This window comes from Cucumis melo, chromosome 12, assembly GCF_025177605.1.
Source record: "Cucumis melo cultivar AY chromosome 12, USDA_Cmelo_AY_1.0, whole genome shotgun sequence".
Classification (NCBI taxonomy): domain Eukaryota; kingdom Viridiplantae; phylum Streptophyta; class Magnoliopsida; order Cucurbitales; family Cucurbitaceae; genus Cucumis; species Cucumis melo.
Genome location: NC_066868.1, coordinates 8,876,007 through 8,901,820, shown reverse-complemented (window position 1 = coordinate 8,901,820; position 25,814 = coordinate 8,876,007). Strand labels below are relative to the sequence as shown.

Here is a 25,814-nt window from a genome sequence, read left to right as displayed (position 1 = left end):
GCGTCATGGTGCGTCGGGAAAGCCTCGTCGTAATTTACTATGAATTAATTACAGCGGACATGTATCCCCGACGCTTTTCCTTATGCATCAGGGACGGCGTCAGGAATAAGGACCTTTCCCGACGCCATCATGGTGCATTAGGAAAAGTCCTTAATTCCTAACGCCATAAGTGAGATCTTCCAACATTTTCGTGATGCGTTGGGAGATCCCTTTTAAATTCATTTTAGTTCTGTGAATCACAGAACCAAAAGAACAAAAGGGAAAAGGAGAAAGGGAGAGACGACTGTCGTGTGCCCTATTACCGAGCCTAGTCACCGTTGCCCTTGTTGTCGTCGTCCGTCCTTGCCATCGTTTATCACCGTGTATTAAGGTAAGTTTAAAATCTAAAATTTTTAGGTTTAGGGTTGATAGTTTAGGGTTTTTTTTTTAAAAAAAAGATTGCTTTAGATATTTTTTTATTTTTGTATTAAATGTGTGTTGAATTTGTTGAATTGAAATTTGTTTTAGGGTGTTTTTAAAAAAATTAAATTGAATTGAATTGAATTGAAATTTGTTTTAGGGTTTTTTTTAAGTTTTTTGTTTGAATTGAAATTTGAAGGGGGGGTTATGTATGAATTGAAATTTGAAAGGGGGGTGTTATGTGAATTGAAATTTGAAAGGGAGGCGGGTGTTATGTTTGAATTGAAATTTGAAGGGGAGGTGGGGGTTATGTTTGAATTTAAATTTGAAGGTGAGAGGGGTGTTATATTTGAATTGAAATTTGAAGGGGGGGGGGGGGTGTTATACGTTTGAATTGAAATTTGAAAAGGAGGGGTTATGTTTGAATTCAAATTTGAAGGGGAGGGGGGTTATGTTTGAATTGAAATTTGAAGGGGGGTTTGAATTGAAAATGTAATATGTGTTAATATTTGTTTTAGCTATCCTGCAGTTATGGTAGCCTATTTGTGTTGAATAACTTTGTTGTTGATTTGGGGTGACTATCCTGCAGTTATGGTAGCATTTATTGTTATGAATTTGTTTCTATTTGCGATGGCTATCTTGCAGTTATGGTAATCTTTTTTGTTTTGAATTTGTTTATGTTTGGGATGGTTTCAAGGGGTATGGTAGTAGGATAGCTTGTTAAGGCGTAACGTTGTTGGAATAGGTGGGTAGGATGTGAAGATACAATATTTTTTTTAATTAATAATTACTTTGTGTTGCCTATCCTGCAGTTATGGTAGCCTCTGTAGTTTGTGTAAGCCCTTGTTCTATTTTTCTTTTATGTATATTAATATTCTCTAAGTTGTGAAAAACAAGTTGGAATACTTTTATTCTCCTTAAGGTTGATTCGGGTGATAAGGAAATTTTAGAACTATTTTTAATTGGGTTTCAAAACATAAATTGTTTAGTTAAGTGTTGGAAAGAATGAAGAAAGGTGAAAAATGAATTTAATTGGAATTAAAGGTCATTTTGGTCATTTTATTATTTTTATTATTAAAAAAAAAGAGGAAAGGTGTTTTCTTCTTCTTGATTCTTCTCCTTCACTCACGATCTTCTTCCTCCTTCCTCTCTAAACAATTTCTCACACCCGACCTTTCTCCCCCCTCCTTCTCAATTTTTCTCTTCATCTCTCCCTCTCTTCTTCTCCTTCACGCCGACGCCACCACCAAATCGACAACCCTCCTCTGACGTTGGACGACGACTAGCGCGCCACGCCAACCACCATCGACGTTTAAATCTTCCCTACCATCAATCGAACTCCGGCTATTCTATGTCGTTCCGTCCGAGATCATTGAGTCGAGCCAGCTTGGAGTCACACCCTGCTACTTACTTCCTATAGATCGTCGTGCTAGGCCACCCTCTGCCATCGCTAGCCTCGTCGGATTTGGAAGTTGAGGTCAGTTTTATTGTTTGACGAGTTCTGTGGTTTGGTTTAATTAAAGATATATAATACCCAGTAGCTTCTGGCTTTGAATGACTAGTTTATATCACGTTTTGATGTAAGATTGAAGAGTTATTGTGTTGATTAGCTGCTGTCCAGCGGGTTCGATAAGGATTTTGTCAAGATTTAGGTAATTAGTAAAGGTGAAATTATTAACATGTGAAATAGAGTTTTGGGTAAGATTTTCTTAAGTTAGTTGAAAGTTTTGAAGAGCTTCGACTACCCATTCAGTTTTGACTTTGATTTTAATTTACCCATTTCAATTCAATGATAGATGTAGAGTTTTGGAAGATTTCTTAGCTCTAAGGTTGAAGAAGAAGGGGAAAAACTCAAAGAAAGTTTCAATCATGGCAGATTTTTGACCTACTCTGCACACTTCTGGTTTTTATTTCGATTTGAGCTACAACAAAAGAATTAAGAATTGAGGTTTAAATATTCTGAAATCTAATTCATTTTTTACAAATTTTATGAAGGAAGCTTAAGCAAATTTTGAGGTCCATTGGGTGAATTTTGACAGAAATGACAGAGCATGTGTTTTTAACGCAAAATCAGAAGAACTCTGTTATTTTTAGTATTTTAAGGTGTACCAGTGGAGTTAGGATCTCTATTTGGTATGGTTGGAAATCTTATTCAATGTACTACAACTTTTATGAAGAAATTGTGAGCTAAATATGATTGAAAGTAAACTTAATTTTAGAAACAAGTCATGGGATAGCAAAAAACTCTATTTTTGAACTCTCTCTATTTCGGGCCATTTTTGTAGCAATCTATTGGGAATCGTATTTTTCTTCCTTCATATAAATTATAGAGGACATCGAAATGAAGATTTTGACATAAAGAACACTTAATTTGGTTAAGTAATGGAAGATTTGTGATCATTTAAAGTTCATGCTGCGAATCTGAAAAATTTTAAAAAATGTGTTGTCGAGGTGATTTTGATATGATTTTAGGTAAATTTTAGTGAGTTCTCTCATGATTGGGTGCTTGTATCGTTAAGATATTAATGTAATGCTAAGGGTCCAAAGTTGGAATTTTTAGAATAGATTAAAGCATGAAGGGATAATCCAATTTAAGTCTTGGAAGAGAGAAATTAGAGTCTTTGGAACATAAAATAGTTTGAGTTGGCTTTATGAAGTATGTTGAAGATTGTTGTGTCGTTTTGCTTTGTGAAGTTAATTGATAAACCTTAATCTTTTTTTCAGGCTAAATTGAAGTGGGGAAAGCGTAAAATCCCGAAGGATCGAGTAATTGATTGTGAGTGGTTTATTTTTAAGCTTTCTTTATACATATACATGTTATCTCTTGATATTGCTTGGAAACTACCATGACCTAAACCGCTTATGACCATGTTTTCGTTTATGTTTAAACAATGTGTTTTACGCATAGCGATTTAATGAATGTTATGACTTGGCGTTTATAAAAACGGGTTTCAACTTCCTATTTTCAATTACACTTAAATGATGTGTTTGTTCATCGCGATTGTAATAATGTGCATGGCTTGAACTTTCTAAAATCATATTTGAAATTTTTTTATACTTGGTTTTGAAATATGGTTAATTGATGCTTATGGTGAACGAGAAAGTAATTTCCCTAAGCTACGTGAATGTGTTTCTGTAGCGCCACCTACGGTTGTCAGAGGATTCCAGGATCGAAAGAGGCCGTGACCGAAGATCCGAGAACCTGAGCCTAGGTGAGTATGTGGATGGAGGATTGTGATATGACTTCGGGCCTAGCTAAACCCATGGTGGGTGGCTCTATGTGCACATAGAAGCGGTATGTTGCTACCATGGTATGTGCTAAGTATGTGTGAGCTCCGTTTGGCCGCGTGTTTCTTTATTGATATAGAGCACGTGTGAGCTATCCTTGGGCTGTATGCTTAGTATGCTATCATGGTTGGGTTGGATTGGTTGGATCGGATTGGATGGAAGTTGTTATCGTGGCGGGTACTAAATATACGTGAGCTAGTTTTGGTCGCATGATTCATTGGTCATGTGTGAGCTATCTTTGGTCGTATATTTAGTCACCTTGCCACGGTTGATTGGGTCTAGGTTTGTTGGCCTTGCTTGTGGTTTATGGTAATATATGATTTTAACCCTGTAATTATTATTTCGTTATTGATGTTATATTTAAACGATTTGAAGATATGTTTTATGAACTTTTACCTTTTAAAACTTGCCACTCACTGAGTTTTAGCTCACGTTTTCAATGTTTTCTCCCCCCTCCCAAGTAGCGGCCAAGGACCAAGCATTGGTTGTGCTTTCCTATCATTGATTATAGTTTCCCATTCTTGTTGTACGTATCTACTTATGGGATCTATTGCATTATTGGGTGATTAGAAGAAACGATAGTCACGATGAGAATTTGAGTTTGAGAGGTCTTTTATTAAATTGTAATTTTTTTTTGTAATTAGTTCGTAGTTGAATATAAACTCTGAATGAGATTCTGAAATTATCTAGATAAGTGTGTGGTGAGACACACTCGATGATATTTGAGTTTTTGAAAAGCATAGAAGTGTGATTTTCTTCTATTTTCAGGTGTGGTTAATCCGTTTTTCAAGGGAGACTCTGTCGAAATGTTTTTAGAATTTTTGGGAAGCATTTTATCAATCTTACGTTTAAGGATTGTTTTAAAGAGTAAATTCACACCACGATCTAGGTTAGAGGGGAAAACTTAGAACGGGGTGTGACAGCTTGAAGTTAATTTTAGTGAAAATTTTGAGAGATTGTATATTATTGAAAACTAGTAAAATTTAGGTGACTAAGTTATGGATGTGAGAGAGGGAGAGAGATATGTTTCTAATCAAACCTATTTATGTTTTAGGGACTTAAACGATGGATAAGGGTTAGATGAAAATTAGAAATAAGTTCTCCCTTGAGTATAGACAGGGAGTGACCCAATTTTTAGAATTTGCCAAGTTTCATGTTGATGCTTATGGACGACTAAGGTGTCCATGCAAGAGATGTTTGAATTTAAATTGGAGCTCATTAGAGGGTGTGGGATGACATCTATTGACTATTGATACAAAGAATGGGTGTATCATGGAGAGTCATTAAGCTTTAGAGGTACAGAAAACTTTGAGAAAGGAACTAGTAGTAATAATCCTTTTGATGAAGGAACTAGTAGTAGGCAATCTAATGAAAAGATGATATGTTTGGTATGTTAAATGATTTACAAGTCCTGATTGAACAGGAAGAGGAATTAGAGGAACGTCGTTTGGATGATGAAATGTCGATGAGGTGTTGGGGTAGAGATAGATGAAGATAGAACAAACATATTTCAGGACTTATTGAATGAAGCACATAATGAGTTATACCCCGGTTGTTCTGAATTTTCATCGTTGAATTTTTTGATTAAGTTGATGCATGTGAAGATTCTAAATGGTTGGAGTAACAAGTCGTTCGACATGTTGTTAGAACTCTTAACAGCAACATTTCCAATGTGTAGTAGTACTATCCCTAGTTCGTTTTATGAAGCAAGACGAAAACTTCGTGACTTAGGCTTGGGATACGAAATTATTCACACGTGCAAGTATGACTGTGTATTGTATTGGAAAGAGTTTATTGATTTGCAACATTTTGTCTTACATGTGGCAAGGCTCGGTACAAGGTTAATCATAATAGAGGAAGAAAAATTCTGCATAAGGTATTGCGCCACTTTCCTTTGGTACCGAGATTACAACGCTTGTTTGTAACATAGGAAGGGTCTGATGACATGAGATGGCATAGGAATAAACGTATTGAAACAGATGATGTGTTGAGACATTCAACTGATACAGAGGGTTGGAAGCTTTTTGATTCTGAATATCCTGATTTTGCTTCTGATCCACGGAATGTCCGTTTGGGCTTGGCTTCAGATGGGTTTAACCCATTTAGTCAAATGAGTACCTCGTACAGTGTGTAGCCTGTTGTGTTACTTTCTTACAATTTGCCACCATAGAAATGCATGAAAGAGACAAATTTCTTCATGTCACTGCTCATACCCGGTCCTCGATCTCCTAGTAGGAAAATCGATGTGTATCTCCAACTATTGATTGAAGAATTGAAAGAGTTATGGACTTTTGGGGTGCATACGTATGAGTCTCTTACAGGTCAGTTCTTTCAGTTATATGCAACCCTTTTATGAACGACTAATGACTTTTCGGCGTATGGTGACCTATCAGGGTGGAGTACAAAGGGGTATTAGGCATGTCCTATATGCATGGGTGATAGATCGCCCTTTGGGATACGAGGTAGAATATCTTTCATGAGACATAGATGTTATCTTCCAGATAACCACGTGTGACGTAGAAGTAGCCTACATGATGGAAAGGTAGAGCGTAGGTCTCCTCCAGTGGTGAGGAATGGGCATGAAATATTAGAACAACTAGATCAATTGGATTTTCCAGTTATGAGTAAACATCATTTAATATAGGATAAAAAAAGAAAGAGAGCTCTTAATTAGACGAAGAGAAGAATTTTTTTCGAACTTCCTTACTGGTCGAGACTACTATTACGTCATAAACTTGACGTAATGCACATTGAGAAGAATATTTGTGACAATTTGGTTGGTACGTTGTTGAACATCGAAGGGAAAACCCAGGATATCATGAATGCTTTGTTAGACCTACAAGATCTGAAGATAAGAAAGGATTTACACCGTGTAGAAGTTGGTAATTGATTGGTGAAGCCACACACAAGCTACATGTTCACTAACAGTGAATGAGTTGAGTTTTGCAAGTTCCTGAAATCAGTTAACTTTCCCGATGCATTTGTTTCCAATATATCAAGATGTGTGCATGAAAGAGAGGGAAAAATATCAGGACTCAAAACCCATGATTGTCATATTTTATTACATCGACTGCTACCCATTGGTATTCGAGTATTCTTACCGAAAAACTTGTACACTGCTATTACCGAATTATGTAATTTTTTTCGTGACTTGTGTGCCAGAACGATAAGAGTAAGTGATTTAGACAGATTGGAAGCAGATATCATAATTATACTTTGTAAGTTGGAAAGAATATTTCCACCTGCCTTCTTTAGCGTTATGATACACTTAGACGTTCACTTACCATATGAAACGAAACTTACTGGTCCAGTTTGTTACAGTTGAATGTATCCAATTGAAAGAAGTCTACGCACGTTAAAATAGTATGTTAGAAACAAATCACATCCTGAGGGGTCGATTGTAGAAGCGTATGTCATGAATGAATCAAGCACCTTTTGTTCACGTTACCTAAGTGGTATAGAAACTCGATTACCAAGAGATGAGCAAAATGATGATACTATTATAGAGGACGAGGTAATTGGTGTCTTTGAAATTTTCAAGTAGAAAGTACGACCCTTAAGTGCGTCAAATGTTCGTGCTATATCATAGGAAGAGAAACGTCTCTTCCATTGGTACATACTGAACAATGTAGATGAAATATTGGAGTATCGCAAGTAAGCATGCCTCATCTTTGTAAATATTAAATATTTGTTATACATTCTTCTTATAGAAATTAAACATATCCTCATCCCCGTAAGGAAACATTTGAGGCTAATACGTCGACATGCTCAAAATGCTACGAATTTGTATAAAAGACATGAACGGGCATTCCCTGAATGGTTTCGAGCATAGATATATAGCAAATTTTAGTGTGACATATAAGCACCGACATATTTAACCACGTGAGATGTCTATAATTGTTGTGACATTCATTTCAGGTGTTAGAATTGCGTGAGTCTGCAAATCTATCTGATGATTTCTTCTCACTTGTGATGGGACCATCATTTGACGTTCATTGTTACAATGGATGCATTATGGGTGGTCTGAGATTTCACACGTCTGAGCTTGATTCCCGACGTAATACTCAAAACGGTGGAGTAATGGTCATTGGTGAAAGCTATGCAAGTGGAAGTGGCGACAATAATTTCTACGATGTTCTGAACGAAGTGTTGCACATACAATATCCTTTGGGAAGAAATATATAGCTATTTAAGTGTCGGTGGTATAACACCAACCTAAGCAAAAATCAAAGAACACACGTTGAACTAGGGTACTAGTCTGTCAACACATTTCGTTTTTGGTATGTGGAGGAACCTGTAATTTTTATGACTTAAGCACATCAAGTTTTTTTATGTAGATTACCCAAAAAATGATAGCAATTGGAAAGTTGTGCAAGTCGTCTAAAATAAGCGTATATGAGACGTGCCAGAAGTAAAGAATGTTGAGAACGACCATATTAATGTACTAGAAATCGTTATAAGCCACCAAGTGGATGACCACATCGAGGATGACACTCTGTGCAGGATTGATGTTGATCCCACAATCGTTGAAAGACCAGTTGTACGTCATGTCACTGACGACTTCATCGACGATGTGGATGAACACTTGTCACATGCAAGTGACGACGACGAATTATAGTGACAACTTACGTACCTACATATTTATGTATTTTATATATTTGATTGTAGCTATGTGTTCGTATTTGCTTATTGAATGTTTTTTTCTATGTTCACAGGCATCGTGTCATACAGACGTAATAATTTTCTAGAGAGGGACGCTATGTTCCTCAAATTTGAAGACGATTTAGATAATCTTGCGGGAGGGTCATCGTTCGTGAACGACAATGCGGGTGAGTCTAAGAATTTCTTTCATTTTAACTTAGGATTATTTCATTTTTTTTCTCTAACATTATATTTTATTATAATTTATTGAGCACGGTCGTCTTCTCAACCACATGCGACTCCAACTCCTAGGAGACGTGCGCAGTCTCGACTCTTAAAGTTGGAGCGCCACGTTGCTGTCAATGGATGCATTTCAATGACGATCGTCCCGGAGCGGAGAAGCCTATTTTCGCACACGTCGTTCGCTTCAGCTAGGTAATAGGCCTATGTGTGCAAAAGACATTTTCCGTCCACTGCCTTAAGTGGGCAAACGTTGGCAGAGAATATATTGAGGTTGTCAAGGGCGACCTCCAGGTAATTAAGTCCACTACATGTTTATGATTGCAATGGAAGCTTACAAACGACTTGGTTGTGAGGCTGCGCGAAAGGACAAATGGCTTGGATCTTCAGTGGTAGTAGACGATCAGAAGAAGGGAGACGACCGTAACAAGCGACGAGCGACGACGATTGAATCTGCATTGGGCGACTAAAGTTTTGTGTGTGAGGAAGGAGATGGATGAATAGTAACTTGCATGTATCCTGGTTCTTAAAATAAATATTATTATTATTATTATTACTACGATCAATTTATTTTCCTTTTCTTTTCCATGTTTTTCAAAACAAATCACACATTCTCTTAATTTATTACCCAATCACATTATTCTTTTCTTTCTTCTTTTTTGATTTTCCAAAATAAAAATCAAATATTCTCTTTCCTCAATCACATCATCACTTTTATCCTTCCAAATTCCATAATATACTAATCTTTAATAATTATATCATACTTAATATAATTATTTCACCATTCGTTTTAAACTATAGATAATTTAATTCCTTAAATCTCGTAAATTAACCAATCACAATCTTTCAATAACATAAATCTCCAAATCTTTAAGCCTATTAAACATTCTTCCAACATTTATTTAATTAGCCATAATTTCCACAAAATAACTCAATTAACACCCAAAATAATTTCAACATGATTCAAATTGAACTTAAGGTAATTAAATTTAAAATTACCTTTATTTTGGGTCGTTCCACTTATATTTTAATTGATTTAAGCAATTTATTTCTATTATTATTGGATTAAATATTTTTTTATTAATATGTAAATTGTAGGCCCGATGAAGTTGCCATAAAGTTGCCTCATACTATAAGAAACTTAAGAGAGGCTCAATAGTAGTGGATAAGGTGTGTACGGCCAAATTTGACCATCAAGGTTGACATTTTTTGACGTGCTTTGCACATCAAAGAAGGCCAAATTTGTAGTAGTGGATCAGATGTGTACGGCAGTTAAATCATTTGTTATTGTCTGTTCTTCTACATTTATTCTTCACTACTAAAAATTTGGCAATACTTTACGCTTCTAGAATTGACTAGTAAACAACATGTGCGATGCACGTGAAAATCACACACACAAAAATTATAGTTTTAACTTAATTTTATAAAATTTGAACAGTCATTTCAATATTTTCATATTTATATCCTTTTTATATTTACATTGTAATGCATGGAAAATAAATAATAAATTTAGAAATATCATAATATCCTATCTCAAAATTTATAAAAGTTTTAATAAAAAAAATTAAATGAAGAAAAAAACATGAGCAAGATTCTCACGGTTACATTAAAAAAGATTCTCAATATTACATAATTTAAATATAAAATTACATAATTTAAACATAAAGAGCATAGACATATCTACATGTCAAGCAGGAAGTTGATAGTTCAAGTTTTCCCAACTTCTGTTGTGTAGTAAAAAGAAACCTATAAATGAAGGAATATACACGAGCACACTTTCTATAAAAAACAGACAAAATAAAACAAAATAGAAGAGAACAGAAAAGCAAAATTTGATTTGCTTTTCTTTTTCACCCCTAGCATTTTGTTGTGACTTGTGAACATGAGTGAAAATAAAAATAAAAAAATGAGATATTTATACCCAAATATTTGGAAAGGAAGAATATGAAAGGTTGAAAGATATAAGAAAGAGTTAATATGAGATAAGAGAATCTGGAGCTAGAAGAAAAAAGATATAGAGAGGAATGTGAATGAATTTGGATAAATTTAAATGACATAATTAATTGAAGAGAAAATTTTAAAATTTTAAGAAAAGTTATAATAATAAGATGAAAAGTTAAAGAAATGTAACTTCTATCTTGTTGATGTGAAAATAACCATAAATACTAAAACTATGTTAATGACAAAATCGTCACTTAAACAAAACAAAAAGAAAGTTATAATGAAACGGTAAAATGAGGCTAGAAAATTTCTCCATTTCCAACCTTCTATATATGGTATAGATATAGATATCTATATACTTGATAAAAACTGTCAAGTAACATGAAAAATTAATTTAATTATTTGATACTTTTTAATGAATATTTTCTTTTAATAATCTATTTTTTAAAAATAATGTCAAAAATAGGATAGAAGGTAAACTATCCAAAAAAAATAGGGCAATTTGGGCGAAGTCGTGTACCCAGTACACGACTTTGCTATGCATAGACCCCACATTTTCTTTTTTAACATTATTTAATATATCGTAGACCCTACATTTTTAAAAAATATTTATTATATATAAATTTAATATTTAATATATTATGGATCCCACACTTTTTTGTAAATATAATTAAATATGTTTATTATATAGAAGACTAAGTTTGAAAGTCGTAGACGAGGTCCACGACTTCAATGCGTGGACCCTACATTTTCTTTTTTCACGTTATTTAATATATATATATTTTTATTTATTTATTTATTTATTTATTTATTTATATTTAATCTTTAATATATTGTGGATTTTTTTAAAGAAAATCAAATTTCAATTTTCAAAAATACATGTTCTTATTTAATATCTTCTCAAATTTTAAATTCTAATCTTTAATATTTTTAAAAAAGATATATATTAACAAAATATGTTACTAAATATTTAAATCTCCGAATTTTAATTTTTAAAAATATATTTTCTTATTAAATATATTTCAAAATTCTAATTTTCAATTTTAAAAAATATCTTTCCAAATTTCAATTTCAAATCTCTACAAATTCTAATATATTTAGAGATCGAAAATATATTTGAATTTGTAGAGATTGGAATTTGAAATTTGGAAAGGTATTGTTGAATAAGAAATTTTGGAACCAATCACAAATTGCCACATCATTTACTAAAACAATTGTATTTGGGATTAACTAAAAAATTGACATGTGTCCCAAATTAAATTTAAAGACAAATTGGACAATTCTAATGATGTCAGGTGTCTTTATTATGCCAATTTGATCAAATTAATTATTTTGGTTCAATTAAATATTATTTAGTTAGGCTAAAATTCAATTGAGCCCAAAAATAAGTTTAATTTAGTCTAAAATAAAATATGACCCAAATCCATGTGATTGAGCCCATGGGTATGATCCATGGACCTGAACAGGCTCAAGTCCATAAAAGCCCACTAGGGAACTCTATAAATAGAGGAGTTCTCTTCATTTGTGGGGTGGGAAATTTTTTACTCTAGAAGGTCTAGAGAGAATTCTCCCGAGAGATAGAAGCCTCCTCAACTCCGGAAGTCGACCACCCTCGAAGATTGAAGCTCTTGAAGATACAAGCTTTCTTCCAAGACTCCAATTTCAAGAACATCTTCGAAGATTGAAGCTTCTTTGAAGATCCAAGCTTTCTTATAAGTCTCCAACTTCAAGAACACACTCGAAGATTGAAGCTCCTTTGAAGATACAAGCTTTCTTCCAAGTCTCCAACTTCAAGAACACCTTCGAAGATTGAAGCTCCTTTAAAGATACAAGTTTTCTTTCAAGTCTCCAACTTCAAGAACACCTTTGAAGATTGAAGCTCCTTTGAAGATCCAAGCTTTCTTCCAAGTCTTCAACTTCAAGAACACCCTCGAAGATCGAAGCTTCTTCGAAGATACAAGCTTTCTTCCAAGACTTCAACTTCAAGAACATCACGTGCTTCGCTTCCTCAAACCAAGCGTAAGCATCCAGCCGAGAGAGAATTAGAGGATCAAATTCTAGAGATCGAACCACATCGCATCAAATCAACATAAATACAACATCAACACAAGTTCAACTCCACGAATCAAATTTCTCCGAAAATCTCGTGTGAACAAATTGGCACGTCCAGTGGGACCTCTCTACCTCTCATCTCTCTCTCGTCATCCAACTACAAGAAAATCAATGGCAACAAATAAGGCTGCATCCAAATCTTCTGCTGCAAGTGACTCTTACATTGGACTTGTCACTTAAAGTCACTTAAAGAGAAGCATGCAAGAACAAGAACAAGGTTTTGTCCTCAAGAAGAAAAGTTTGGAACAACTGATAGAATCTCCTAAAGGCGGGATCATCATCAGAGATAATCATTTATTCAACAACTCTACGCCTGCTTCTAATCTATCAGACAAAGAATCACACCTTGAAGTAGTGTTTGTCATGATGGTAAATATGATAGCTGCGAGGCAACCATGGCAGAGATGGAGAGAAAAATAAATTTCCTAATGAAAGTTGTTGAGGAGCGAGATCATGAAATCGCCGCCTTGAAAGATCAAATGAAGGCTTGTGAAACTACTGAGTCAAGTCAAACTCCTGTTGTCAAAGCTACTGATAAAGGGAAGAATGTGGTGCAGGAAAACCAACCACAACAACAATCAGTCTCTGTTGCTTCTCTCTCAGTTCAGCAGCTACAGGATATGATCGCGAATTCCATTAGAGCTCAGTATGGAGGACCGCCGCAAACTTCTTTCATGTACTCTAAGCCATACACCAAAAGAATCGACCACTTGAGAATGCCACTTGGGTACCAACCTCCAAAATTCCAGCAATTCGATGGAAAGGACAACCCAAAGTAGCATATCGCCTACTTTGTCAAAACATGCAAAAATGCAGGATCAAAAGGAGACCAACTAGTCAGGCAACTCGTTCGAAGCTTAAAAGGAAATACTTTCGAGTGGTATACTAATCTAGAGCCAGAAGTAATTGATAGCTAGGAGCAGCTGAAAATAGAGTTTCTCAACCGCTTTTATAGCACTAGGCGTGTCGTTAGCATGATGGAGTTAACAAATACAAAACAGCAGAAGGGAGAGCCAGTCAACGACTATATAAACCGATGGAGAGCTCTAAGCCTAGATTGCAAAGAAAAGCTCACAGAACTGTCTGTAGTAGAGATGTGCACCTAAGGTATGCACTAGAAACTTCTTATATTTTACGGGAATAAAACCTCGCACATTTGAAGAATTGGCAACTCGCGCCCATGATATGGAGTTGAGTATAGTCAATAGAGGAGCAAAAGATTTCTTGGTTCAAAGAACAAGGAGTGACAAGAATGAAATCAATGACACTAAAAAGATTGCAAATAATGTCCTAAACGAGTCTATGCTTGTTCAAGATACTCCATTGAAATCTTTCTCTAAAAGAAAAGAAACAAAACATGAAAGAAATCATGATAGCGATGAAAAGCCATGCCCAACTCTTAGAGAAAGACAAAAAAAAAAAAGTTTATCCCTTTCCTGACTCTGATGTTGCAGACATGTTGGAGCAATTAATAGAGAAGCAACTTATTCAGTTGCCAGAATGTAAACGACCGGAGCAAGCAGGAAAAGTAGATGATCCTAACTACTGCAAGTATCATCGGATCATTAGTCACCCTGTTAAAAAGTGCTTCGTGTTGAAGGAGCTAATTCTAAAGTTGGCTCGTGAAAATAAGATTGAGTTGGATATTGATGAAGTAGCTCAAACAAATCATGTTGCAGTCAATATGACTTCAAGTGTTTCACCATCAATACTGCTTTATGATCAAAGGAAAAGTTTGATTCAAGTTGGGACTTTCGAACCTATACTTGTTCGATTCCAACAAAAGATCATGACATCGAACTCTCAAAACAAAGAAGAGCCAATTGAGGATAAGGGCGAAGAATGGATAGTCGTGGCTCATAAAAAAGAGAGACAAACAAGTTCTATTCAAACGAAATCACACTTCCATCAAAAGTATTCAAAAGGAAACATCTCCCATAACAAGAAGGGAAGAAGGAACAAGAAGATGTGGAAGCCTAAGCCCATGAAAGGAAAAGACGAGGACTTCCTCCAACCTCGACGGTCGATAACTTTGGCAAAATTCCTTCCAAGAAATTTCCTTGAGGATCATCCAGAAGAAATACTAGAAGTCACTGCATGTCATACTACCAGCATAGTAGAAGTCGACAACAATTGTGATTCATATGAAGAAGTAGACAATTCAAATAAATTAAGCAAAGGACTTCTGTCTTTAATCGTATCAAGCCTTTAACTACTCGATCTTCAGTCTTTCAAAGATTGAGTATGGCCACGAAAGAAGAAGAAAACCAATGTCCAACGTCTACTTACGCTCGAACTTCAGCTTTGAAAAGGCTAAGCATTTCCACATCGAAGAAACATCGACCTTCAACACCTGCTTTTGATCGTCTAAAGATGACAAACGATCAACAACAAAGAGAGATGAAATCCTTGAAGGCAAAACCATTTCATGAAGAAAATGATGACGATAAGATTCACATTCGTATCCCATCACGTATTAAGAGGAAATTTTCCGTTGACATAAATACAGAAGGTTCCTTGACCGTGAAACCAAGATTCATTATCTTCACCAATCCCATAAACGAAGGAGATGAGAAAATTCTTGATGAAAATAAAAGTTGCTAAATATGCAAAGCTCCTTATCGCAAGAGCCTAAACTGCATGGTGCTCCTAGCCCACAAGAGATTAATAGGTGAATGACAAAAGAAAAAAAAAAGTTGAACTACGTTATGACTTGATCCCTATGTTATAAAAAGGGTACGTAGGCAGCTTAAAAGTTCACTTTAAGTTCAGTCACACGCTATATATATATATTATTCTTCGTTGTGATGATGTAAGCATATAGTAAAGGATGCATAAACAATACAAAATAAAATTCAGGAGCAGACACACCAGAATAAGAATATTTTCATTATCATTCAACAAAAATTTTGCATTTACAAGAATACAACGAAAGAAAAAAAAAGAATGGGGGCAAAAGTTAAAGCTTTCCCTTAAAGTTCTTAAAATCTTTGTGTGTAGCCTCCAGACTCTTGTGAACCGTAGCTAGGCTTCTTTGGTGACAACAGAGATGTTTACTTGTCTACCTTCTTAAGATAGCTAGCTTCATCTTCCTCAAGAAACTTCATCGTTGCTTCTTCAAGTTCAAGTTCAAAGGCTTTAAAGTTCATCGTTGCAGGTGCAGCTTTGCCTCTCTCTAAAATGTTGACTAGCGAGCTCTACTCCTCTTCGATATGTTACAGACGAGGATCTTTCCATGTGTTGCAGCCGAGAGGATCTTCATCTTCATCTTCACACATGTGTTGCAGCCGAGAAGCTCGTCATCGCAAATATGTTACAGTAAGAAGATCTTCATCTTCAATAAATTACATCAAGAGGATGATCATCTCAAATATGTTACAACTGAGAAGATAGTCGGCTCAAATATGTTGCAGCCAAGAAGATCATCGTCTCAAGTATATTGCAGCCGAGAATATTGTCGTCTCAAATATGTTGTAGCTGAGAAGATCGTCGTCTCAAATATGTTGTAGCCGAGAATTTCGTCGTCTAAAAAATGTTGCAGCCGAGAAGGTCATCGTCTCAAATATGTTACAACAGAGAAGATTGTCATCTTAAAACATTGCAACCGAGAAGAGCATCATCTTCATTTTCTCACATATGTTGTAGCCGAGGCGATCAACATCTTCATCTTTATGCGACGTAAGCAATCATCATCTTTAATGCGACACAGATGATCATCACTTCAATGCGACGTAGACGATCATCATCTTCAATGCAACGCGTGTCACACCCCCTCCCGAACTACCTGCTACCTTAGACCGAAAGATGGCGTGAAGCCGACGAACAACGTTATTCTGTACCTATATCTGTCGACTCTGCTTAAAACTTTCATGTGATGAACTTGCCAATCTAGTATATAAACTATTGTACATGCCACAAAACACATCGGATCCTAGGCTAGTCAAACACAGCTAATCAAACACATACATGAAGTGTACCTCAAAATTTACCAATTTCACGAGTAAACCTAAAGACACCTTAATCAAAATATAACCAACAAAATTTACACAACTACAGCTCCTAAAGCTTATACAAACTGTGGAGTATCTATAACATACAAGGGTGTGAATACATCACAACACAACAGACTTTATGCCCAACTCAAAACACATACTGGCAATCGATAATGAAGCTTCAGCAGACTAAGGCAGTCTATCAGGCACCGGGAAGTCGATCTCTACCTGGAAAATGGGTAAAACATTTTGGAAAGGGTGAGCTATGGAGCTCAGTGAGTGACTCAGTTTAAAACTATGAATTTAAAGATAAGAGCACGTGAAAACTTTACACATATAAATCTGTTTATACAAGTCGTAAATGTAAATGTGTAATAGTAAGAATAGCTTCCTTAAATACTCAGCATGTTCATCATTGAAATCTAGCAAGGCATATCAAGTATATCGAAGCATTTTAACTAACATGACGAATCTACGTTGTGTAGGGTACACCTAGTACAACAACGTTTACAAGCACTACGATGTAGTGGGGCCCGCCCAGCACTCCCATCGTCTTTGTCGTAGTGGGGCCCGCCCAGCACTCACGACAGCATCATTGTTATGGAGTACACTCAACGTCAACAACGAAATCTAACCAGTGTGCACACGGTAATCTCTAGCCTCAGGCTCAAGATCTCATCATGTAGTTAATGAAAATTTCATAAATCATCATAAAATATTAAAACATGTCTGCTTATAAATTTTACACAAAGCTCGAACTTTACTCAGCTCTTTCGTGGAAAATTGTAGTTCTTAAAACAAAACTTCATACTAATTCATGCTTTGCTTAAAATATTGTGGTTTAAATACTTTCCAAACATTTAATATCTACGTGCTAGCATAAATTTCTTTAAGAAATCTAGTCTCCAAATGTATACTTGAAAATAGTCATGAAATTCAAATACCTTTCATGGCTTCGTAAATAAACATTTATCGCATTCAATCATAATAACAGTTATGGAAAATATTTCAAAGTTGGTTTTGTCACTCACAGTCTTGGGCTAGATCCTTGGTCTATAAGCTCGGTTTAATTCTTCTCGGCCTGCCAACAACCCAACCGAGTATTAAAACCTTAAACATTCTGGTTTCCTAAAGATATACATAACATGTCGCACCAAAGATGACGCTCACGAAAACAAAGCTTAAGAAATAAAATCCTATTTCAACAATTCTCTAAAATTTCCAGATTTCTAACATAAACTTCAAAGAACTATAACTTTCTCAATACTTAACCAAAATGAGTGTTCTTTATATCAAACTCTTCATTTTGAGATCCTCTAAAACTTACCTGAAGACATATAAATCTGATTCCCCGTGCATAAACACATATAATCCTCAAAACAGAACCACTTCCAGAATCGCGCGCACACGACCTCTTTAACTTGTTCCTACGATTTAACCAATTTTTAGTCGTTTTTGGTTTACAATTTCTTCATGAAAGTTGTAGTAAATTGAATAAGCTTTCCAACCATACCAAATAGAAATTCTAACTCCACCGATACACTCTGAAATACAAGAAAAACCAGAGACCTCCTGATTTCGAGTGAAAACCAACTGCCCTGTTTTCTTCATCAAAAAGCACCAAATGAAAATCCGAATTTGCTCCAACGTTCTTCATAAAGTTTGTTTAAAAATGCGTTAACTTTCAGTAAATGTAAATCTCACCTCTTAATTCCTTTTGAAGAGTTCAAACCGAATTAAAAACCAGTGATGTGCAGAATGAACTAAAATTCAGCCATTGATACACTTTGCTTGAGTTCTCCTCCTCTTCTTCAACCTAAAAATTCTAGTAAAATTTCTCTTCTTCTTCCAAACTCTCTCTTAGAAGTTCTCTGCAAATTGAAGAAGGAAAAAGAAAAAAAAAATAAAGGGAACTTGGATGTCTTCAAACTTGGCGGTGAAGGGAAGAGAAGAAGAAGAAGAAAAGAGAAAATGAAATTTTCTTCTCCTTTTCTTCTTTTTGTCCTTACTTTTCTTTCTTTTCTTTAATTAATTTAATAAAACTATTTAATATATAAATATATATATTTATATTTACACTTAATTTCCATTTTTTTTTCTTTTTTTTTCCACATTTAAAGAAATTAAACCAAGAAAATATCGGGTTTACAACGCGACGTAGATGATCATCCTCTTCAATGCAGCACACACGATGATCATCTTCAATGCGGCACAGTCGATCTTCATCTTCAATGCATCATAGTCAAGTCCATCTCTCTCTTAGTTGATTTCTATCTGAAAGTACTACGAGGTGTCGGACTCCAGACAAGCATCGTTCTGCCAATAAAGTTCATCGGAAGCAAGTTAGTGCTGATGACATGATCTTGAAGCAAAGAATATGTGAAGCAAAGTAGACGTTGGAGGGCGTCATGATAGAGTGACATGTCTATCATGAACAAACCCTAAGAAGCAAGAGGGCATCATGATAGAGTAACATGTCTATCATAAACAAACCGTTAGAAGTAGGAGGGTGTCATGATAGAGTTGCGTGTCTATCATAAACAAACCCTAAAAAAGCAAGAGGGTGTCATGATAGAGTTGCGTGTCTATCATAGACAAACCCTAAGAAGTAAGAGGGCGTCATGATAGAGTAATATGTCTATCATGTACAAACCTTAAGAAGCATGAGGGCGTTATAATAGAGTTGCGTGTCTATCATGGACAAACGCTAAGAAGCAAGAGCGTGTCATGATAGAGTTGTGTGTCTATCATGGACAAACCCTAAGAAGCAAGAGAGCGTCATGATAGAGTTGCGTGTCTATCATGGACAAATCCTAAGAAGTAAGAGGGCGTCATGATAGAGTGACATATCTATCATGAACAAACCCTAAGAAGCAAGAGGGTGTCATGATAGAGTTGTGTGTCTATCATGGACAAACTCTAAGAAGCAAGAGAGTGTCATGATAGAGTTGTGTGTCTATCATGGATAAACCCTAAGAAGTAAGAGGGCGTCATGATAGAGTGACATGTCTATCATGAACAAACCCTAAGAAGCAAGAGGGTGTCATGATAGAGTTGCGTGTCTATCATGTACAAACCCCTAAGAAGCAAGAGAGTGTCATGATAGAGTTGCGTGTCTATCATGGACAAACCCTAAGAAGTAAGAGGGCGTCATGATAGAGTGACATGTATATCATGAACAAACCCTAAGAAGCAAGAGGGCGCCATGATAGAGTTGCATGTCTATCATGGACAAACCCTAAGAAGCAGGAGGGCGTCATGATAGAGTTACGTGTCTATCATGGACAAACCCTAAGAAGCACGAGGGTATCATAATAGAGTTACGTGTCTATCATGAAAAAACCCTAAGAAGCAAGAGGGTGCCATAATAGAGTTACGTGTCTATCATGGACAAACCCTAAGAAGTTGAGAAGTTGACGGTCAAAGAAGTAGGACGCCGATAGTCATATATACTTGTATTGGACCTTCAAAGGTTTAAAAAAAACAAGAAGAAGAAAAAAAAAAGGGAAAGAGAAGTTTTTCTTGTACCATTGTTCTGCTTGATGGGTAAAGAATGATCAAGGCATGAGTCTATTTATAAGGCTAACAAGTCCAATTCCTAAAAAGAGTTGGAATTATTAAATAATAAAATAAAATTAAAAGTGAATTATCTTATGTTATTTTATCTTGAAATAAAATCTCGTATTTAACTTTTGAGATATTTAAACATATTTTAATAATTTATTTTTTAAAAAATTAAAAGTGAATTATCTTATGTTATTTTATCTTGAAATAAAATCTCGGATTTCATTTTTTTGATATTTAAACATATTTTAATGACTTTATTTTTAAAAAAATTAAAAAATTAAAAAATTAAATTAAACTTCAACTATCTTATGTTATTCTTGGAATAAAATCTTGAGTTCCACTTTTTGAGATAATTAAGCATATTTGAATATCTCAAAGTTTAGATTTTACCCCCAAATTAAAATTGAAATATCTTAAATTTAAATTGAAACCATAAATCCAACTTAACCCCAAGATTGAGATTTCATATTTATCTCAAAATTAAATTTGGTCATTTTATCCCAATATTAAAATTGGACAGCATCTAATGTCAAATTAGAGTATGCTAGAAATCTCATATTTGTCTCAAATTAAAATATGGTTCCAAATTTTATAAAAAAAATATCATCAAATTTTTATCCTCGACACAAAACTAAGTTAGGGATAAAGCCTTAAACTTTTCTCAAATTAAGGATTGGTTATATCTCAACCCTTATTTCAAATTTAAATCAAACTCATGTACTAAATTCATAGTTTGATTAATTGGATATGTCAAATTGAGCAAAAAAAAAAAAAAAAATGCTCGTATTTGGACTTTAAATTTAACTTTTCGAGATTCACCCACCCATACATGTGCATAAATCTCGAAAGGGACATTTGTTAAATAAGAAATTTTTGAACCAATCATAAATTACCACATCATTTACTAAAACAATTGTATTTGGGATTAACTAAAAAATTGACATGTGTCCCAAATTAAATTTAAAGACAAATTGGACAATTCTAATGATGTCAGGTGTCTTTATTATGGCAATTGCATCAAATTAATTATTTTGGTTCAATTAAATATTATTTAGTTAGGTTAAAATTTAATTGAGCTCAAAAATAAGTTTAATTTAGTCTAAAATAAAATAGAACCCAAATCCATTTGATTGAGCCGTCCATGGACCAGAACAGAGTCAAGTCCATAAAAGCCCACCAGAGAACTCTATAAATAGAGGAGTTCTATTTATTTGTGGGTAGGAAATTTTTTACTGCAGAAGGTCTAGAGAATTCTCCCAAGAGATTGAAGTCTCTTCAAACCTCCTTTATAGATCCAGGCTTTCTTCCAAGTCTCTAGATCGAACCACATCACATCAAAATCTAGTGTGAACAAATATTATAATTTGTGGAGATTGGAATTTGAAATTTGGAAAGAAAATTTTTAAATTGAAAAATAGAATTTTGATATATATTTAATAAGGAAATATATTTTTTAAAATTGAAATTTGAAGATTTAAATATTTAATAACATATTTTATTAATATATATTTCTTTTAAAAAAATTGGAATTTGAAAAAATATTTAATAGAAAAGATATTTTTGAAAATTTGAATATATATATATATATATATATATATATATATATATATATATATATATATATATATATATATATATATATATATATATATATATATTAATTATCTTAAGAAAAGGTCTGCCTTCACAATATATTAAATATTTTAAAAGCGTGATATCGATAATATATTAAATATTAAAAATGTAAATGTAGGGTCCATGCATTGTAGTCGTGTACTCGTCTACGATTTGGTTGACATAATTTTTAAAAATACATTATTAAAAAAAATATATTCTTTTAAATTGTAAACTAATATATTTTCACTTTCTTACGATAAAATAACTTTTTCCTTCTTCTAATTTTCCAAAATTTTCATTTTTACTCGATTTATAAAGAAATCCGGGAAATTGCCAAAAATAGGTTAAAAAAAGAGATTTAAATGAATTTTGGGACAAGTTTTCAAAAGAAAGACTTTTAGGACAATTTGGGTGTGAATAGACAAAAATGCCCTTCCTTTCCTTTCCCTCTTCCACGTTGCTTCTCTCCACCATCGATTCGTTCTCTTTCGCGTATAGTTCCGTTTCCCTTCTCTTTTCTTTCGTGTAGAACTCCGGCCATCGTCAGTTGTTCATCGTCACTTGCCCATCGTCGCTTGCCCATCGTCGCTTGCCCATCGTCGTTTGCCCTTCGTCGCTTGCCCTTCGTCGCTTGCCCTTCGTCGGTCGTTGTCCAGTGCATTTCGTCGCTCCTATTCGGACCATTCAATCAACTTCGAGCGTCTTATTTAGGTGAGTTTCATGTATAACCGATTTTCAATTTATCTGCTGTAAGTAAATGTTTGTTAGGGTATTTGGTGCTATTTTCATCCGTAATTGTCTGGTTTTTGGAATTGGACTTATTTGCCGTAAATTAGTTTAGACAAATTTTGGTTTTAGGTTCTTAGAAAGTTCAATGTTCAATGGCTAGTGAAAAATGAATTGAACTAGAGGATGAGGATTTAGTTGGATCAAATAGAGGAGGAGTAAGCAATAGGAATAGAAGGAATTAAGGTTTTTTTTTTTATCTCGCATTTTTTTTTTATCTCGCACTTATCTCGCACGTATCTCGCACGTTCCAAACTTTCACTATTTATTTCAAAATCAACTTGGTACACCTCCTAATCCATTTAGAGCTATTCTTTGCATGTTTAGTAACTCTCTTAGGCCCTCATGCTTTATCTCGCACGTATCTCGCACACATCTCGCACGTATCTCGCACACATCTCGCACGTTCCGAACTTTCACTATTTATTTCAAAATCAACTTTGTACACCTCCTAATCCATTTAGAGCTATTCTTTGCATGTTTAGTAACTCTCTTAGGCCCTCATGCTTTATCTCGCACGTATCTCGCACACATCTCGCACGTATCTCGCACACATCTCGCACGTTCCAAACTTCCACTATTTATTTCAAAATCAAATTGGTACACCTCCTAATTCATTTCTTTACATCTTGCAAGCATTTTGTAGGTTCTTAAGTTCAAATCAATTTTTTAAGATACAAAAGTACTTAAGGTAGTTTAAGGATGGCACATGTTCGGATTTTAGTGCGTCACGGTGGTGAATGGGATGAGGGACGAAGAAAATATGAAGGAGGAGTGTTAAAAGGCATTGTTGTCCCTAAAGAAATAACACACAAAGATTTACAGTCTGAACTATATGACCTTGCAGAAGTTGACCCTACAAAGTTTGACATAAAGATAAGATGTATATATGAGATCAAAGGGGAAAAGGAAGCTCCTCCATTTGAGTTAAGCAATGACCGTGATTTGAAGTTTTATATTCTTAGTGAAAATCCATTGGAGGTCCCCCTATACCTATCGTTTGAGCCTACAAGCAATCGAAGCATGAAAGTGTTAAACAAAGATTACAATTCAGTATCTGGGAGCAACCAAGTTCAAAATTTAAACCCTCATCCTCCTCCAATTGGAATGGATAGATTAGATGAGAATGAAGTTGATATTGGTGAAGTCGAGGGTGGCTTGTGTCATAACATGATAGGGACCAATTCGGCTATATGGGAATCATATGAGTCATATCATTCAATAGATGATACTTTTACATTGGAGTCAGTTGAGATGTACAATGAATTGTTTGACATCCCAGAACAAAGAGATGCTCCTACAAAAGATTGCAAAGGAAAAGGTAAAGTTGACTACAGGTCCTCTAGTCGGAAGTTGAAGACAAAAGGAAGTGGCTGGTCGGAAGAAAGCTCTACAAGTGAAGAGTTGGATGTAGGACAAATATTTTTTTGCAAGAGAGATTTGTCAATGAGATTAAGTGTGTTGGCAATGAAAAAAAATTTTCAGTTTGTAGTAAAAAAGTCTACAAAAGAGGTTCTTTTCGTTAGATGCATCGACAACAAGTGTGGTTGGAGATTGCGAGCGGTTAGACTGAAGGATTCAAATATATTCAAGATTAAAAAGTATGTGAAAGTTCATTCATGTTCTCTTGAGTTTTTGAATCGTGACCATAGGCAAGCAAAATCTTGGGTTGTTGGAGAATTAATCAAGTCCAAATTCAAGGGGCCCGGTCGCATATACAAACCACGTGATATCATAGAAGACATGAGGCAAGACTATGGCATAAATATGAGTTATGAGAAAGCATGGCGTGCCAGAGAAAATGCATATGAACGAGTGCGAGGGTCTCCTGAAGAGTCATATAATCTTTTGCGTAGATATGGTGAAGCACTCAAATTTACAAATTCAGGTACAATATTTCACATGGAACTCGAAGATGATCGTTTCTTTAAATATCTTTTTATGGCTGTTGGTGCATGTGTTAGAGGATTCTTAAATTGCATTAGACCGGTCATAGTCATGGACGGAACATTTCTTAAGAACAAATATCGGGGTCAGTTGATAGTGGCCGTTTGTTTAGATGGTAACAATCAGATCTATCCTCTAGCCTTTGGAGTAGTTGATAGAGAAACAGATGACTCAATACAGTGGTTCTTAGAAAAATTGAAAGGTGCAATAGGGGAGGTGCCTAATCTAGGCTTTGTGACAGATCGGAAAACATGCTTCGCCAAGGGTATTTCATCAGTTTTCCCATCTGCATTCCACGGCCTTTGTGTCCAACATTTGAGTCAAAATTTGCATGATAAATATAAGAATGACACGGTTGCTACTTTGTTTTATAATGCATCGAGAACATATCGTGAATCAACGTTTGTTGAAGCGTGGAGACATCTTCTTTCATTTCCTAATGGTTCAGGGAAATATTTAAATGATGTTGGAATAGCACGATGGTCTCGTGTTCACTGCCCAGGAAGACGGTATAACATGATGACAACAAATATAGCGGAGTCCATGAATTCTATACTGAAAGAACCTAGAGATTTGCCTATTGCTTCATTCCTTGAAAATGTTCGAGCTTTGCTACAACGTTGGTTTTGGGAGCGTCGAGAAGAAGGCATTAAAGTGACGTCTACATTGACCAAATGGGCAGAGTTAGTTATTCAAAAGAAACAAGAAGGAGCTTTGACAATGAAGGTCAACCCAATTGACTGTTACCAATTTCATGTCAAAGATTTAGATAAGGAGGAGGTCGTAAACCTTCAGACTAAAGAATGCACTTGCAAGGAGTTTCAAGCTGAGCAACTACCATGCTCACATGCCATTGCTGCAGCACGGGTTCGTAATATAAATGTTTATAGTTTATGTGCTAATTATTACACTAATGAATGTTTGTTGGCTGCATATGCGGAGGCCGTCTACCCAGTTGGGAATCAGTCAGATTGGAAGACAAGCGAAGACTACGTACATATGACTGTTTTACCTCCAAAAGTAGTCAAAAGAGTTGGTCGACCGAAGAAAAAGAGGATTCCAAGTGTTGGTGAAGCTCCGAAATTGCATAAGTGTGGTCGGTGTAAACAAATAGGTCACAACAGATTAACGTGTACCAATCCAATTTCATATACCGACAAGTCGAGCATACAAGATTAGAAATTTCCCTACCAATGTACTAAGTATTACACTAATTAATGAATGTTTGTTAATGATGTGTTTTCTTAATGATTTGTCCCAACATTCTTACTTTCTGTGCTTCCA

The 25,814-nt window shown here is 35.0% G+C and overlaps 2 long non-coding RNA genes across 4 annotated transcripts; one reads left to right on the top strand and one right to left on the bottom strand.

The window, feature by feature from the left end:
- The first annotated feature begins 1,493 nt into the window (after positions 1–1,493).
- LOC107991962 (uncharacterized) lies at positions 1,494–4,092 on the top strand. Its single transcript, XR_001764307.2, has 3 exons — positions 1,494–1,876; positions 3,124–3,175; positions 3,539–4,092. It is a non-coding gene; the product is annotated as an uncharacterized LOC107991962 (long non-coding RNA).
- Positions 4,093–15,578: 11,486 nt separating this feature from the next.
- On the bottom strand, positions 15,579–18,632 carry LOC127144209 (uncharacterized). 3 transcript variants are annotated; one of them, XR_007815775.1, is made up of 4 exons: positions 18,318–18,630; positions 18,127–18,211; positions 17,941–18,040; positions 15,579–17,694 (listed from the first exon to the last, which is right to left on the bottom strand). It is a non-coding gene; the product is annotated as an uncharacterized LOC127144209 (long non-coding RNA). The 3 variants fall into 3 exon arrangements; XR_007815777.1 differs by having other exon boundaries at positions 15,581–18,040; positions 18,127–18,218; positions 18,318–18,632; XR_007815776.1 differs by having other exon boundaries at positions 15,581–18,040; positions 18,318–18,631.
- Between the last annotated feature and the right edge of the window lie 7,182 nt (positions 18,633–25,814).